The sequence below is a fragment of the Anser brachyrhynchus genome, assembly GCF_964034855.1.
Source record: "Anser brachyrhynchus genome assembly, chromosome: 1".
Classification (NCBI taxonomy): Eukaryota; Metazoa; Chordata; class Aves; order Anseriformes; family Anatidae; genus Anser; species Anser brachyrhynchus.
In genome coordinates, this window is record NC_137694.1 from 33,441,104 (window position 1) to 33,458,681 (window position 17,578).

The 17,578-nt window shown below is 42.8% G+C and overlaps 1 protein-coding gene and 1 long non-coding RNA gene across 4 annotated transcripts in view; one reads left to right on the top strand and one right to left on the bottom strand.

Annotated features, from left to right (window-relative positions):
• Positions 1–9,212, bottom strand: part of SCAF11 (SR-related CTD associated factor 11) — a 47,918-nt gene extending 38,706 nt beyond the window's left edge. Inside the window, exon 1 of one of the 2 annotated variants that reach the window (XM_080576677.1) lies at positions 8,942–9,212. The gene's annotated coding sequence lies outside the window, so the exon portion shown is untranslated. The remainder of the gene's footprint in view (positions 1–8,941) is intronic. The other variant, XM_080576676.1, reaches the window with a different exon arrangement.
• A 159-nt stretch (positions 9,213–9,371) lies between these two features.
• On the top strand, positions 9,372–17,405 carry LOC308184193. 2 transcript variants are annotated; one of them, XR_013942599.1, is made up of 4 exons: positions 9,372–10,270; positions 10,417–10,542; positions 12,067–12,154; positions 12,416–17,405. It is a non-coding gene; the product is annotated as an uncharacterized lncRNA (long non-coding RNA). The 2 variants fall into 2 exon arrangements; XR_013942600.1 differs by having other exon boundaries at positions 12,783–17,405.
• Positions 17,406–17,578: the final 173 nt, after the last annotated feature.

Genomic DNA, 17,578 nt, shown 5'->3' on the forward strand with positions numbered 1-17,578 from the left:
CAGCAACAACAAGTGTATATTAAGGGAACTTCCCATATCTCCTGTCCTGGGAAACTCATGCATAGGCCAAGCATTCCTTCATGCCAGAATCCCAGCCATGCAGCTGGCCACCTGATCTACCAGCCTTTGCATTCCTCTCCTTCTCATCAGTTTGTATCTTGTATGCTGGAACAGGCTCCCCAGGGCAGTGGTCATGGCACTGAGCCTGCTGGAGTTCCTTGAAGCGTTTGGACAATGCTCTCAGATACATGGCCTGGTTTTTGGGTGGTCCTGTGTGGAGCCAAGAGTTGGACTCGATGATCCTTGGGGGTCCCTTCCAACTCAGGACATTCCGTGATTCTAATAAAGAAAAGTAGGTAGGTAGGCTACAGAAGAAATGCAATATTAGTACTGAGGAACAAGAGATAACAAAAGGACAAAGTCAAAGGTCTCGTGCTAAACATCAGTTGATAAACATCAGAGTCTCTGGCAAAACTCCAAATACCACCCCAAGAAGCCATCTCAGTCTTAAGTATGCAACTTAGGAGAACATGGGGCACTAAGACTCAAAGTGTTATACCCCTACCCCCTCCAAAAAAAGGAAATACACGAGGGCTCTTTTGGTCTCTACTGCTTCGCTCACCAGAACCATAAATATCTACACAACTACCGGGGCAACCCACAGGAAGACTGCTATTTCCACAAGTCAGGAAAGGTATCATGTTTGACTAAGAGAGTTAGAACAAAGGGATATTCACTCTCTTTCAAATATCTTTGTCAAAAACGCACTGAAGAAAGCTACCTCACACACATCCATCCTGACCGTTCTACCACGCAAGGCTGAGACCCATTTCTGAGGAAGCTCACAAAGAAGTGAAGAAGAGCTGGTAACGAGCTTGCACAGCAGTTAGGAGCTTTGAGACATGACAAATTTGAGCTGGGTACCAAACTAGTTACCTTCCTGGCACTGACACTTAATTACCTACAGAAAGCAAATTTCATTTCTCATCTTTCTGCACCGCCAACCGTAACATACTTTGTTCCACTAAGATAGGTGGCAAAGTTTGGGCCGTGTCCTGAACTTACATTAAGAGTTCATAGCCAGTAAGCTGCAATGAGAAACACTGTCTCGGCAGATTCCCTCTGCAAGTCAATCTGAATCAGTTAGCCAGCATTTTGCATATCTGTGAGGTTAGCTCAGACCACACGAATTTACATACATAAACTATGGAGAAATGACACCTCTGCATCATCGGTACATCCAGCGTGACCACTGACAGCCAAGATGGCCAGTGCTCAGGCATGTTTAGTTCTGAGTAAGAACTAAACGAAGCTAAGCTTGTTAATCAGCAAGGAAAAAAAATCACTGTTAGGAGTTGTAAGGGTGCAGTCTCATTTGATTCAAAGTATACATTCACAGCTGATATCTAACCTGCACTTCAAAGCCACACTCATCTCCCTACTGCCTCTTTAGAGAAATTTCTCTTGTTTGCAAGCAACCACCTTTCTGTTCTGACAGGGGACAAGCCTTACTCAAGCCTCTGTCAGCTCCTGAGGATGCAGAAGTGCTGGGGACAAAGCTGCATAGCTTACCTAGGCATCGGAGTAAGGCTACTTGGCAAGGTAGGACTGCCACTCGTAACGCTGCTTTCCAAAAGCATCCTGAATCACAAAAGACAAATCCCAGGCCTAGTCTGTACAGAAGTTTATGGCTGGGCCCACGACAGCCCTAAGACAGGGTTTAACACATCATGGAGCCACTACCCCACGCAAAAGCCAGTTCATTTATACAGCGGCCAGGATGAACAGAAGCTTCTGAGGACTGATACAAGATAAAATGTATACTCAGAAATTAAAAGAGGACCTTATTTTGCTTTCCAAAGCAGTTATTTTCAATACAAGGCAATAAGCACGGTGCCTGTTGTGCTGTGCCATGCGTATGGTGAGAAACCCCCCAGAACAAGCACTGTGCCACGACTGTTCCCACAGGGAGAACACACCTGTGCGCCAGGGCTAAATCACGCTGCTCCACACACTGCTGATAAACACGCAGGTATCACAGCCATTAACATCACACAAAGAAATACGCAACAGAAAACAGACAACGCGACGTCCTCTCACAAAACGTACAATTCAGCACTTAGGTGTTTCTTCTAAGTAACCCGTGACTGAGTTGTGTGAAATTGAGATTTGCAAACAACAGGAACTAACTGGGGATTAGATACTATTGTCATGGTGCACACGGTTCAGGCAACTAAACCAAGTCAGCATAAACTCACAACCCCGTCTTCCTCTGCTGAGGGTCCTTAGTCACACGTATACTTTTGCAGCTGGAAGGGATAGCATTACATACCAAAGTCAGCAAAAATGGCTCAGCCATTTCCAAGAACAGTTAAAGCGTTCTTTTTTTTTTTTTTTTTCCTAGCCACTTGGAAGCAAGCACCAATATTTTCATGCTTTCCACCCAAGAGCAGATACTTGGCAGTGGGTCACCGAGATCAAGAACATGCTTTCCACACAAGTAACCCTTCCAGACCTAGCCAGGGCACAAATCTGAAAAAAAAAAAAGTTTGCATTAACTCAGGAAATCTTTGTTAGTCGTTGCATTTATTTTCTCCCCATAAGTTAGATCTGTGCTCAGCATACACTAATAATTTCAAGTTCCTATCCCATTGCTACTCTGCACATGCAGCATTCCCACAAGATGAATGAGCATACTTCAGCCAGTGCTATGGCAACACAGCAGGGCTTGCTGCAATCACTTCTCCGATGCTAAAGAAACTCGGAAGACCATCTTTATGTTTCTTAATACCATCCTAAACATGCCCAAGCGGCGGGGCTTACACACCAGGGATGCAGGAGATGAACCAAAAACACCTTGCAAAGACAGCGAGAAGTGGAAAAGCTAAGACCTTTTAACAGGGGAAGGAAAACGGATGGCAAAACTGGTAGAGTAAGAGACAGAGTAAGACTGACCTCAAACGAAAAGCTCCAGGGTCACAGCAATGGCAAGCATATTTAAGAAGTAAAAAAATAAAATAAAAAATGTGGCAACAAAACCAGAGTGGTAGGTGATTAGAATATTATATTGAGCCAAAAAAAGAGAAAGGGCTGAATCTAGCAAAGGAAGAAATAACATGTAATTGTCCATTTACAGATTACCATTATTTTTTCTTCCACCTACATTATGGTAGTCTTATTGCTCAGCTTCTGAATCTTGAATTCCTGCAAACAATGGCATCCCTTGAGTAGAATTATGCAGTCCATAGGCTCCTGTATCATTTTCTGGATTTAAACTGAAAAACGCACTCCAGAAGATCACATAGAACCATACCCACACCCTTGTTAAAAATACACTGAATTTGAGTCCTCTATTAAAAGCCTGCTGTTCTTTCATTTTAAACATCAAACGAAGAGTTCAGTGATATAACATGCTCTTTTGGAACCTATGAAAACCTTCATCTCCATAAGAACTAATTTCAGCTTACATTCAAAATACACAGGCATTGATTTACAAACAGGAGAAAGAAAGTAGCATGGCCATTTCTAAGTGTTTTGCCTTGCTGAGGCATACTCTTAAAGAAGTACTAGATGAAAGCTATGATGTTAAAAACCATGGTTCTCGAGCTCCTTTTCCCTTTGAATAACAGTATTTTATAAGCTGCGGTCAAAGACCTACACTAACCACTTATAAATGTCAGACAAAAAACACTATTTTTGGAAAGTGGTGTAAAAATACGGAGCTTGCATAGGTTTTATCATGACAATTGAAACAATCTTGAGCATCTTATTTTGCACAAAATCTCTTCCAATACTTGTAGAGCAATGCATTAGATGCCATTTGAGAAGCAGCAGATAGATGGGGAGTAAGCAGTTTCAATTACTGTTCATCTGGCTTTCACAGCCCTTACTTACTCAGTGATCACTTTCAAGATGGCTAAAATAAAGCTAGAAAGATATAGCCAGGAATGGAAGACAGGGATTAGAGAGAAGGTTTCCTTGATACCAGTAGCAACAGACAAAAGGTGACACAAGCTATTAGCCACAAAAGGGGGAAAAACCAGACCTGAGCTTGAAAAGGTATCTCAAACTCCATAATCTTTACCTTCAGCTACTGAGGACAGTCTGCTAACAAGAAAACATGTAAAACACAATTCTGGGGTACTTTCACCCCAGAGATGGCATCAAGAAATTACCTAAAACAAAATAATACTTGGCTGTGAGCTCTTAAATAATCAACCCAGCTTTTGTTATAATTGATTACTATATCTCATTGCAAAGCTTCCAAGAGAAGTTTCCCGTGTCACCAGTGCTAGAGGCTACTTACAGCGATGAACACCATCCTCATCCACAGCTTCTTGCCACAATAGCAACTACAAAACAACTGCTGGTGCCAACTAGCTTTTCTCAGAGTTGCACTAGGTGCCTTCTTGCTCAGACTTGGGAAATTGCATTTAAGAAAAAACAGCAACGCACAATTGCATTGGTATAGAGAGAAGGGTATACATTACCTTCGTTGCTACGGGAATCTTTATTTGGTAGCACCTCAAATGAAACTCTAATGAGTTCAAGGTACTAACACACTGCTTTACTCTAACCGTTTCACAGTACTTGCAATTAGTTCTTGAACACCTATCTATAGTCCACAGGGGCCGCTACCTTTTGTATCACAGGCAGCAAACTAAGAACATTTAAGACAAGCAGAACTGCATAGAAGTGATTATTCAGTGGCTGTACAGAAGGCAGAGTGTTTCATTGTCTCTCCTTCTTGTATCTTCAGAATCACTGAAGTAATTTGTTCTAGGCAGCGAACAGCCTAATTAACACTGCTCATCTGTCTTCAGATTCTACCTGAATCACAGTGTCGACACAAGTGTCGAGTACCATTATGGCTCAGTTTCTTGTAAAATTCTCCATTTCAAAGGCAGAAGTCTTCCCTGCTGCAGTTCTGTCCTGCGGTGCTATCAAAAGGTATGGACGTACGTGAGGACTTCTAGCCAGATGCTGATCTCAGGGATTTCCCACTCACTGTTACTGTTGGCAGCCTAATAAAAGCCAAGCAGCAAGAAGAGAGACACGTGTTAATGCACTTGACGTTTCCAGGCAATTTCATACTAGTTTGGAAAAGTTCCAAACGTTGAATGCGTCAGTCAGGTTTACTCGCAGATAGTATCCTTGAAGGAAGATCACAGTTAGGCAGTGCTTACAGACCTAATAGCAGATGAACAAAGACTGCATTTTAATGGGAGTCCACCAATCCTTAAATAACATCTGCATTAAGACAGACATCATTATTAGCATCTATTAGAAAAAGTGACCAGATACCGCTTTTTGCCACAGCATTAGGCTTTAGATAACAGCTTCTGAAAGACTTATTTCTTCTATATTCTGCTTGATAGCAAAAAGCAAACTTTTTCCCCAGTTCTCTCTACATCCTCATTCATATATATTTTTATTGTACATGTATATGTGTGAAAGAATCTGAAATCATCTCAGAAATTTAAGAATGCCACTGGCCACAGAATCAAATACAGTTCCTGTGATGATGGAATACGCGTGGGTTGCACACTGATTATTCCACGTACCGAACTGTGACCTAACGTAGGGACCATTCACCAAGTCATCCTTAACCCTCTTCAAACACAAATACACAATGGTATAAAAAAATTTGCTTTATAGAAGATTGACAAATAATTTCTAGTGAAAATAATCCAATATCTGGATTATGATTATTAACATCAAAACTCAAATTTTGCTTTTTCCTGGGGGAAAAAAAAAAGAGTAATGCTAGTGTTATATGAAGATAATTTACAGAAAGTATTACTTAATAATAAAAGGTGAAGGGGTAAAAATGTTCATTTTATCACCATGTACACCAAGGTAATGTGTAGATACACATATGCCTACATGTGTACATATATTTGTTACCTTACTAAATGTATTTAACACAAAGTTTATTTTAATCTTGCCTACTTCGTAGATAATTAAATGCGGTATTTTGATCATCCTTTGTCACGTCAGTTAACAACTTTGCCAGCCCAGAAATGACAACTTTCACATTTGGTTAAGTTTAATTAGTTTTCCTTAAGCCTTTTAGTTGGAGAAACAATCAGAAGTGCCATAAAAATAAGCTGTAGTAAAACAGTATGTTTCTACAAGCAACAGGCTTTTAAAACAACAAAATAAAACTGCCAGGGAAAAACTGTTTGTTCAATCTGGTGTGGGCCACTGAAGCACAGATCGTGCGTATTCAGCCTTTGAGAGTCCCTCCAACAGTCGCTCGGCCTTCAGCACACCCTCAAACCTAGACGTAGAGACGTGATGTACAGCTGAGCATTAAAAGACACGCACGCATTCACCTTCCACCAGCTGCAGCCCTTCATGTGTTATTTCATGACTGCACACCGCTAACTTCCTACTCAGGGGAATTGTCCGTGCTCAGGTGGTTCGGGGTACCAGAAGCAAGCAACTCGCAGACCCGGAAAGAGATGTTCACAGCTTTTAGCTTGCAAACTGTACCTATCACCTCAGTTAACAACCTCACAACCTCATTGTTGGCTTAAAAAAGTCACCGCGCTCATATCCTCTCAGATCAAGGTCACTGCCCTTCAGGGTACAGCGGACTAGTACACACATATGAAATAAAACATGCCTATGCTGCCGAAAAGCCACGAACTAGTTCTTGTTCTGAAGCACTCTACATAGTGCACACATTAGAAGCCTCTGATATCTACGGCTATAGTGTTAAATTTATACCTTAAACCTAGTTCTATCTCCAAGTTGGCAAAATAGGCAGAAAAAAAAAAAAAACAAACAACGCTGAGACTTACAAAACCTACTTTAATCTCAAATGCATTTCAGAATTCATTCATACAAGTTGTCAGAACTGAGGAATCTTCTTGGACATCAGTAGGAACTAGACCGCACGTTTCTGTTACTGTTAACTGGAAGGACATTTCCTACCCCTCACCTTAGACTGCCGGCGAAAAAGAAAATCGCAGTGCTGAAGCAGTGGACTCAGCAGGCCAGGTTTCAGTAACTCCGGTACTGGCACGACAAGTCAGCCCATCCAACTTTTTCCAACAGCGTTCTGCCACGCCCCCAATACACAACATTAACTGAAACAAACCACCCTTACGGCAATTACTATATAAAGCAAACTTCAGCTAACCTAAGTTTTTGCACTTTTTATAGTACTCAGGGCGATGGAAAACTGAGAATATTCAGCAAAGAAGCTCTGTAACAGGTAGAAGCAGATGTTTGTAACCAGAGCAGAACCATTACGCATCACGAGCAGAACCATATACAAGTTTTATAAAGCCAGAGGCTAAAACTCATGTATAAAGTGTGACTCAAACTACAGTCAGTCAAGAGCAAAAAGAAGCTCTTTATCACCTGGGTGGTTTAAAAGTGACAGCTGAGTAATTGTAAAACAACAAACTTACATCTCCATGTTGAGTCAAACTCAAGATCCTTCATGTATTGTGCTCGAGCTCTACGAATTAACATTGAAAAAAACTCACCAAATTCCTGGAGAAGCATTCCCCGTCTTAAAGTGATCCGAGCACAAGATAAACTAGTGCCTCCAGTTTTATTTTTATTAGAGAAAGCCTAAAAACATTCTGTTTTAAGACAATTTGGATGTGAGAGAGAGAGATGATGTTTTTCTGAGGCCACAAAGTTCTTGTCCATTCTGCATAATCAGAAGCAAACTTTAAGTCACGCGGACCATAAAATAAAATTGGTGTATTTCTTACGTGGGCCATCTATCACTCTGGAGGTCAACGCATCAGTAACTGTAAACTACTGAAATAAAACCTGTTGAAGTCTGACATTGTAACATTTAGTAAAAACCTAAATAGTACCCCGCCCTCCCCCCCCATTTCTCTTGTCTCCTCTAAGGAAAGCAAACAAAAGTTATTATATTCATTAAAAAAAAAAAACAAAACACTAAAGGAAACATTTGGAAGAAGTTCTTGGGAACTTTTCCAAGCCTTCTCCATATGGCAAAAGAGGATGCTATTTTTTTTGGTGCATATGCATCTCCAAGTACAGCTTCCCAAAAAAGAAAAAAAGAAAGAGACATGGTTTACCCTATATGATCAACCAACTAACGTTGGATTTTAGTCACTGACATTTCATTTAAGAAATCCGCTCTTTATGTTAAGAAAGGAAGAAACCATGACAAACTGACTAGAGGCTTCCCCCGTCCTCCCATGCACAAGAAAGTTTGAACACCCAAACTGTAAAATTCTGCGCTAAACTACAACTCACTTAAAGCTCTGACCCAAAGGAGAGTTAAAAGCTCGATGCGTTAACGATACACAAACACGACACCAGCCACTAGAGTTAGCTTTTTTTCCTAAAAAAAAAAGATATGTGAAGCCTCACAAGCGGTTGTCCAACAACAAGGGCATTCTGATCCACCACACACTTATCGTTTGGGCTGGAACAGCCACGACAGTTTCTCCACATTTTTATAAAGTGATTCTTTGCCAGTGGCAAACTCAGTCGCTGATACCAGATATCAGTAACGCTTTGGGCTCTCTCCCTGCTACCTCGTTCTTCCCGAAAAGTTGCTCTGCAGGGAATATTACGGGAGGAGAGGGGTTAGCCCCACCAAACCGTGCCGCATTCAGGTGCCAAACGCGTTGTCAGAGCCGGCCACGCTGCGGGCCGGTCTCCCAGCCCCCCGCACGCTCCCCGAGGAGCCCCAGGACGGGCAGCGCTGCGGAGCACAGCGGCGGCGCCCCGGCGGCCTGCCAGCCCCCTGCCAGCCCCCTGCCAGCCCCGCTCGGCGTGGGGCAGCCCGGGACGGGCTCCGGAGCCGCCCCGTTTTGGGAGCCGGCCGGCGGGGGCGGGCAGGCCGGGAGCAGCCGCACCGCCGGGCCCTGAGGGAGGGGAAGGCCCCGCCGGGCCCGGGCCGCCCCCCGGGCGCTCCCCATCCCCGCCGCCGCTTTACCTGGCGCCGTCCCCACCATGGAGCGGAGCCTCCGGTTGTCCCCAACGCCGCCTCCGCCGCCGCCGCTGCTGCTGCTGCCGCCTGGGGGCTTCCTCCAGCGGCTCGCCGCCTGCCTCCGGGGCCGAGCGGCGGAGCGGGCTCAGCGGCCGCCGGGCCACATGTCCGCCGGGACGGGACGGGGCTGCGCGGTACCGGCGGGGCCCGCGGGGGGGCGCTGCGCGGGGAGGGGAGGGAGGGGAGGAGGCGGCGTGGCGGCCGCCAGCGAGACGCCTCCAAACCGCCCCGCCCGCGGCGGCATTGTGGGAAAGGTCCTCCCGGGGCGGGGGGCGGCACCGGGCGGGGAGGCGGGGCGCGGGCGGGGGCACGTGACCCGCCGCCGGTTGGCGGGGCGGGGCGGTGGGGGGGGGGGGGAGGCGCGGGGCGGGCTCGGGCGCCCCCTGCTGGCGGCGAGGCGGAGGGGCGCGGCCCGGCCCGGGCGGCGGTGGCGTCATCACAGCGCGACGGGGGGGGGCAGTAACCCCCTCGTTCCTTCACAGCCCTCCCTTCTTCGCTACTTTAATAACCTGAACCCATCTCGGCCCCTCGTTTTAATAAACTCAACCCAAAGCAGCCTCTGTCTGTTCGTTATGCGAGTGTGGTGTGGCCGATGTGGCGCAGCGGGGCGATGAGCACAGCCCTGCGTATGCTGGGGGCGATGGCGATGGCCATGGCCATGGCGATGGCGGGTGAGGGACCAGGGGGCGGTAGGGTGATGGCCGCCCGCCCTACCAGGCTGCCCGGCCAGGAGGCGGTGGCGGGTTGGGGCTTGGTGGAGTGTGGCGGTGTGGCTGTTGGGGCACGGTGGGGCAAGGTGCGCGTCGGAGTCTGGGGAGAGTGGTGGCACCTCGTTATGGAGAATATTAATTTAGGATTAAGTCAGAAGAGCTTGAATTAAGTAAGAGCAGCCCGTGGGGACAGCGCGTGAGGAGAGGCAGAGGAAGAAAGGGAAGGACTGGCTTCATTAGCGGGCTGCAGGGAAATGTAATAATAAGCAGGTCTCTAGCCATAGGTAGGAAAGCACAGACAGAAGAAAGATGACGAAATGTGTAAGGTAAGTCTGACTTTAAGGGTTATTAAGGTTAATGAACTCCATCATCTGAAGAAAGGAATGAGCTGTTTTGAAGGATGAGATTAAAGAAAGCCCTGTTGCAGACTAAGACAGATGACTTTCAGTGCTGCATCTTGAGTAGACTGAAATCTTGAATGACCCTCAAACAAGACACTGAAGCAGTTAAGAAGGAGGAATGGTGAGGGAACAACAGCACTGTGTTCGACTATCCGGTCACAGAGGTAAGGTTTTGTTGTAAGGAGGCCATGCTACACAGAACTGCCGTATGTTTTTACTCACTATTGAGTCTCGTAGTTAAAATGACTCCTAAGTCACTTGAGACTCAGAGATGTAGAGGAAGCCTCGGTATTCGCTGTTTCTGTCACAGGTCGTGAAGACGTTGCTGTCAGCTCCTCTTGCTGCACAGATCACGTTGCGCAGAGGAGCCAGGGAAGCTGATGGGAGGTTTCAGTGACAGAGAGGAATGCAAGGAGAAACACTCATCACGTTTGAGGTGCTGTCTGTACTTTTGTTTGATCCTGTGACCGTGTATCTTACATGGGTTAAAGAGAGGCATCCTTATCCTTTCCAGCACTGACCTTTATACCTACTCATACAGCTTACAGCGTATGCTGTATTACCAGAGCTCCTTTGGCCCTTTCTCATCCACCTTTGGAGACGAGCACGTGTTGTACGCTGTTTACAGTTGAGAGGAAAACCTGGGACTTCACTGCTGTCAGGTTCTGAGCTTTTCTGTGTGCCAACAAAGTTCCTGCCCTCAGAGGTTTCCAGTCCTACCTGGGCTGAAGAGATTTCAATAACGATATGGTAGATCAAGGGGAGGTGGTGGATGAAAAAGCAAGGATGAGGCAGGGCATGGTAGAGTGGAACTCCTGGAGGGCGAAGCGGTAGCTATCCGTGAGGGCAGAAATTAGGATTAGCATAGAGTGCAGAGGGGAAAATGGAAATACTTGTGTTTTGGTGTTGTAAATTTGAATTTTTTTTTTACTTTGGAGTATCCTTCACCGTTGAAATGATCCTATGCCATTTATTATCTGAAAACCATTGCAACGAGGGCAAACAAGGGATGGGCAACACTGACCTTGTGATTATTTCTTTCTCAATGTAATAAACCCAAATGAACATGAAGTGGTATTTTTGTAGTCTCTATGCTGCCAGTACTACATTGTGTCTCTGAAAGAGATGGAGTGAAAAAAAATTAAATTAGTAAGCTGTTCTTCCTATAGTGACATTTTTGGGATTGATTGATTAAAGCTACCAAAATATTCAATATCCAGGGAACAGAAGAACCATTGATGACATGATGTTTTTGCTCTTTGTTTTCAGATGCTCATTTGAGCAATGAATGATTCGTCTCTTTAGCTCTTGTATTCTGGGCTTTTGAGGAATGTAGGTATATTCAAATGGCATAAAAAAAAGTCTGGAGTAGACTCAGAGCTGATTCAGAACTCATTCAACCTCTTTGCCCCCATTTAGGATCAGTCTTGTATCCATTGCTCCTTTGTTGACTTTGTGCTTCAAGGCCTCTGGAGGTGGACTGTCTCTTCCAAAGTGTCCTCAGGCAAGCTATTTCTCTGGTTTAAAATTTCTGCTTTTGTTAAGCTGCTCATAATCCATAACCTGGATCCTTCCTGTTGCATCAGAAGCCCATAGTTTTAGTCCTGTCCACCACTGGCACAGGGAACAACAGATTGTTTCCTTTCTCTTTGCAACATATTTTTATCTGGTCTTAACTTTAAAAAAAATATTCTCAGACTTCTTTTTTAGGCTAAACAGCATTGAAAGGCCCACTAAAATCAAGTACATCAGTGTTCTGTCTCTCCTGTCCAAAGGGCATGTTACTCTGGTATAAAATGAATTGTGATGGGTATGACATCATTTGATGTTGGTTCGTACCTTCTTATCTTTGAGGTACTTGCAAGGGGGTTGCTTGATTGCTTTTTTTTTCCAGAAGTTTTCTGTGTGTCTCTTTATTCCCCTTTCCAGCAATGAGTTTTGATCTTTGCTTTCATTTCAGATTCAGTTTTGACTTGTGTTTAGATGTGATGCAGAAACAAAAACAGACAAGAAACAACAACAACAACAAAACCTTGGACATAAACTAGGTAGCTTACCTCATTTTTCTAATAATGTAGTAGTCTGAACTTTCTGTCTTTAGTACTTGCATTTTCATTGCTTCTTAGGGAATTTTTAATTTGGGAGTTCTGGAGCATATGTATATGTATCCAAGTAAGTAGGTTGTGTATTCTGTGTGTCATAATGCCTTGGATACTTGGCTGCACTAACAAAGCTATTTCAGTGTTAGAGTTTTTCATTCTTTAATAGTTCTGAAAGCCTGATTGAGATATTGTGTTTTTTATTTACAGGCGACATGTCTTTGCTTGTAAGCGTCATTGTTTGGAAATACAGCATAATATTATATAAATGAAAGTAAGCAGAATGAGTCAACAGATACTAATGAGGAATTACAGACTTCTGCTTTTTTAGCCGAAGAGAATGCAAAAGGCTGGTCTGCAAAAGTTTGGTCTAAAACCTGAAAAAATCTGTTTTGGGAGTGTAGCAAATTTAGATAACTACTTTTTTTTTTTTTTTTTTCTCCTTGTATTTGTTTTAATAAATTCTAAGGGCCACGTTGTAAACTTTTTACAATTGTCAAAGTTATCAAACATCTGCTTTGGTTCACTGCCCATTAAAGCCTTCCCCCATCTCATAGAACATACTCATCCCTTTCAGATATCGATACTGGACTTGTTTTGCCCAGCCGCAGAAGACAGTGAAGACTGGAGTCTTTTTTTTTTTTTTTGTATTATAATTCATTAGAAGGGATTAATCAGCCACTGCTAATTCTATTATTGGTATTTGAACCAACCATTTATAAAACTAAATATAGAAACTCTGTTGGCTTCATCTTTGACAACATTCATCTCCAGAAGGATCTGATGGGTGTGATCAGATAAGATAAGACTTGGCAGCACACATTTCAGAGTCACAATATTTCCATACCCAGGAACCACGCATCAGCTCCTGAGAGTTTCCCGTTCAATTAAAGCATGTTCTGGCTGTGAAGCTGAAGGGGAGGATCTTGGATAAAACCCTAGAAAACAAGACTCTCTCAGTTCTTTGTGGATAGCACCAGTCCTTTTATATAGGATCAGAGGAATTTTATAATGCTCTTGGCCAGAGTTTTCTTCTCCGTATGCTGTTAGTGGTCACACTTTGACGGTGCTCCGTGGAGATGTGTTGGAATCCTCTGGAATAAATCCCACTGTAGAAATGAAAGATGTTATTAACAGCAAGACTGAATATCATGAAGAAGAAAAGGTTTCTTGTGTTTAGGGTTATGAGGAAACAGGATGTGAGATAATTAGCCATAATTTATAATATATAACCATATTGTTTCCTTGCGAAGGAAGGAATTGGGATGGGTGTTAGCCTGTCATGGAGACACTATTCTTTAATTATTCCAAGAGTTCCCATGAGCATTTTACAAATATTCTAGCAGTGAGCTGTGACAAACCACATTCTTTCGCAGTCTTGAAACAAAAAATGCTTGGAGCTTTTGACAGCAGCGTATATTATGTACATACCTTGCGAATTCTAACACAAAACCAACAGTGCACTCCTTAGGAAAAATAGCTTGCATTCTTTTCCTGTTTCAAATAATGTTTTCTGAGTTGTGGGATGTTGACTCGTCTAGCTAAGTTAGCATTCTGGACTTAAGCTGAACCCCGTTATGCAATGGTCCTCTCTGCCATCCTCAGAGACTTACCGGTTGCACTCAAACTTGCTCAAACAGGTTGTGATAAATATTATTGAAAGCCGTGGGTGTAACTACCGCCCTTCTCTTGGAAGAGCCATAGGAGATAGCTAAGCAAAAGCCAAGTTAAACTCAAATCAAAGGCATCCACAGGCTTGAACTCTTTGGGTGGAGAGGTTTTGCCGTGCTCTGTGTTGAACTGATCCCTGAGTGTGTGCGTGACAGAGCAGCGAGAGGGAGGATGAGGGGGAGCGGAGTTAATCAGTAACGCCAAGGAAAAGCTGACAGTTCAGCCGAAGTATTTAGGGAAGTAGCGTCTTTCACATTTGTGCAAATAAACAGCATAAGCCAAAACGTGGCACAACATTCCTTACTCCCCTATCAGCCTCTCCTCACACGGAGTTGTAAGAGCTCACGCTGTTACCCACCCACTTTCATCGAATGGTGCAACAGCGCATAACGTGTGTGAATCAGCCACCAAATGTGCTTCAGGAAAGCTTGTGACAAATGTAGCATGAAACACAGGAGCAAGCTGTACGTTTTGAAGCTACAATGTTTACTAGGAGCTGGTGGTACGACCAGCTACAGCAGGGGATTGCGCCTTTCAGGATGTAAGTGTGATTATGATTACTTTCAGATATAGCCCAAGGATGTGCTACATGATTGCAGCTGCGTAGGTCACTCCTTCAGAAACCTTGCGCTCTCAAAAGGCTGAGGAATGACAAAAAAACAACCACTATTTCTGCTTTTTTCATTCTCCCCTTTCTAAAAGCATTGATTTTGTTTTATATTTCTAGTCTCCTTTTCTTTTTTCTGCATTAATCTCTGCATATAATTTACTTAAACAGTGGCTGATTAGTGTTTAGATCAATCAGTGCTCTTTATCATTTAATACTATTTAAATACGCAGCTTGGCAAGGGTTGGCTTTTGATACCTCCTTCTCACCCAGCACTGAAAGTGTGTCTCAACCCATATCTGCTGTAGATTCAGCCTTGTCTTTGGGAAGCTCTTTGCTGTAATTGTCTTGATACAGGAAACATATAAATTAAAATAATTTGTACTTCTCCCATGTGGCAGTGGGAAAAGGTACATTTAAAACTACATGAAGAATTTTAAATGATTGATTCTTAATATATTTCATGTAAGGTCTTGTCTTTTCTTTCCTTTTGACATAGGAACATATCCATTAATGTTCTTGATTAATGAGGGGATGGTAAACTGCACCCTTCTGGTATATATTACAATACTTCAGCTACATAAAGCAATTGTTAAGTGCAAATTCATCAGTTTGACTTCTTCAGCTCATGTCTTTATTACAAATGAGTAACAAATTAGGCATATCTAGGTGTTACTGGGGAAGTGAAGGAACCCTATGAAATTAAATGTCTCAGAGGCTTGTCACATGGTAGGATTGATTGGTATTTTGTTATTTGCATGTTGACTCCTAACATTTAGCATACAGCTGGAGTCCATAGGCAGATGCGTTGCTCCCACTGGATAGCAACACGCTCTTACATCTGAAACAATAGATAGTGAAAACAGTGTTCCTTCACCATCTTTTTTTCTTCTTCGTGTGTACCCTAAGGGATGAAAACATCTCATCTATCAAGAGCTTATGCAGTCTGAACCATTACTGGAGAATATTATAACAGTGGAATTTAATAGCCTTGTTTTACTTGAATCAATATTTTTATACTCACATGAATATCAAAAGGATTTTATTTTTTAAACAGATGCAAAAGGGTCAATAGTTGATTCTTTACATCATGAGTAAGGGTAGGCTGATTTGTGTGTTCTTTTTCCTTGTATTAGCCTCAAGATGTTAGGAACACTCTTCTGGCCTTTGCTGGTCCTACTGCAGAAGAGCCCCATGTTCTTTATTTAAAATGCTGAATATTTAGCATAGACATTTTCTCTGAAGTATTGATTAACTACTGCAATTCAAAGGTGCTCATAAAAAATAAATAAATAAAAATCTGGCTTTAAATCCTTCTCCTCCTCAGTTGTCCAGCATTTTGAGTCTTGCAGTGTCATTTGCCCTTTCTTGAGATTTTGAATACACCAGACTTCTCAAAATTTCCTGCTGTTGCAGTTCTCCCATTGAGGAATACTGTATCTGTAATTCCATTGTTTAGCAACAGCAGTAACTGGAGAGTGAAAAAGAGTCTCTGAAATTCAACCTACAATGCCAGATAGATCTGATCTAAAAGAAGTTAGAGAACCTGATGCAGAAGTGTCTCCAGAAAATGTTTGTTCATACCAAGAGAAGTTACCTTGCCTTCCTGTCTAAATTGTTCATCTCCCTAAGGTTTCAATGTCAGAAAAATCCAACAAACAGACTAACAGATCCCAAACTGATCAGTGTTTTACATCACTAAGCAGGGTGAAGCACTGATTCTGCTGACTGTTATGGGACAGTAACCATCAGCAAAAGAGAAGAGCAGATAACTAGAGGTGGTAATACTCCCTTTGATTGCTCCATATGAGTTGTCCAGCCTTGTCTGGAGATTCATGGAAGAGGCAGGAAATGTTCCACATTCACTTTTGGTAATGCTGGCAGAGTTGGTAAAGCAGTAACAAGGAAAGAAGATTCTACTAGACTGTTTCTCTTCTGAGATGGCTCATTTCATGGGTTTGGTAAGTCTGTCTCTTTGTAGGCAGCTTGTGGATTCCCTTTGTTAATTGCATGGGTCTTTCACAGAGAAGGCAGAAAACAAATCTAGTTCAATATCACAAAACTGGAAAGAGTAGCTGTTCTGAGGTAGTGGCTCTCAGAGGACTAACAAAATATTTCTTCCGTTAACTTCTAATAACTAGCTTTAAAGTAGTGTGTGTTTCTTTAATTCATTCTTTAAATGCATTCCCCAGATGTCAAGTCCTAAGCACAACAGGCAATAATCCAAATTACTAAATTAAGAACAAAACTTGGCCATAACTTTAGGAAAAAAAAAAATCAGTTCAGACTTCAAATTATTTGCAAACAGCTCACGTGAATGCACCAATGCCAAAACCACCATCATCACCTTTTCCAAACAGCCATTTAGCTTTGTATTATTATCAAATACTTTATGTTGATAACTTAATTTGGACCTCAGTGATTTACTGCTCCAAATGTGGGCTATGTTATTGCAGTCCCTAGGCAATAAAACCCAGCTGATCACCCAGAAACAGCGGTAGAGTCACCCATGAGGTTGCTAGCTAATGGTCTGACACAAACTGAAGTGCTGTTAGCTACCTAATAAACACATTTTTCATAGCAGATTTACTAATAAGGCCACCACTAAAAAGAACATCTCTTAATCATATATAATACCACTGATGTATTTTTAGTGTAAAATAAACAATCTTTTTACCCAAAACAAAAATTCAGTATCCACTCAACTAAAAGTGCAACCCATTTAATACACTCTAAGAATAATAGTACAGTATGTTCAAAAGTCTGTTGAAATAAATAATTTCTGGCACTTCCCCCAAAATAATACTTCAACGAGCCTGTGCTTGTCGGCAGCTGCTTGCATTGACATTATGGAAAAAGGCAGTTAGGTGGAGGAGTTGTTAATGTTATAGTGTTCAAGGTAGTGCAGCCACCATCCTGGGTGGAAGAGGTCCGTACCTTTATGCTCTGTGAAGAGGTTTGTTGAATCACTGAGGTTACTCACAGGATATAAAGTTGAACACCTAAGTAATTATTTGTAAGTCCATCATCACATGCCTCAGCTTTTTCTAGGCTGTTCTGTTTTTCTCCTATGGTTACAGTCAACAATGATTTTC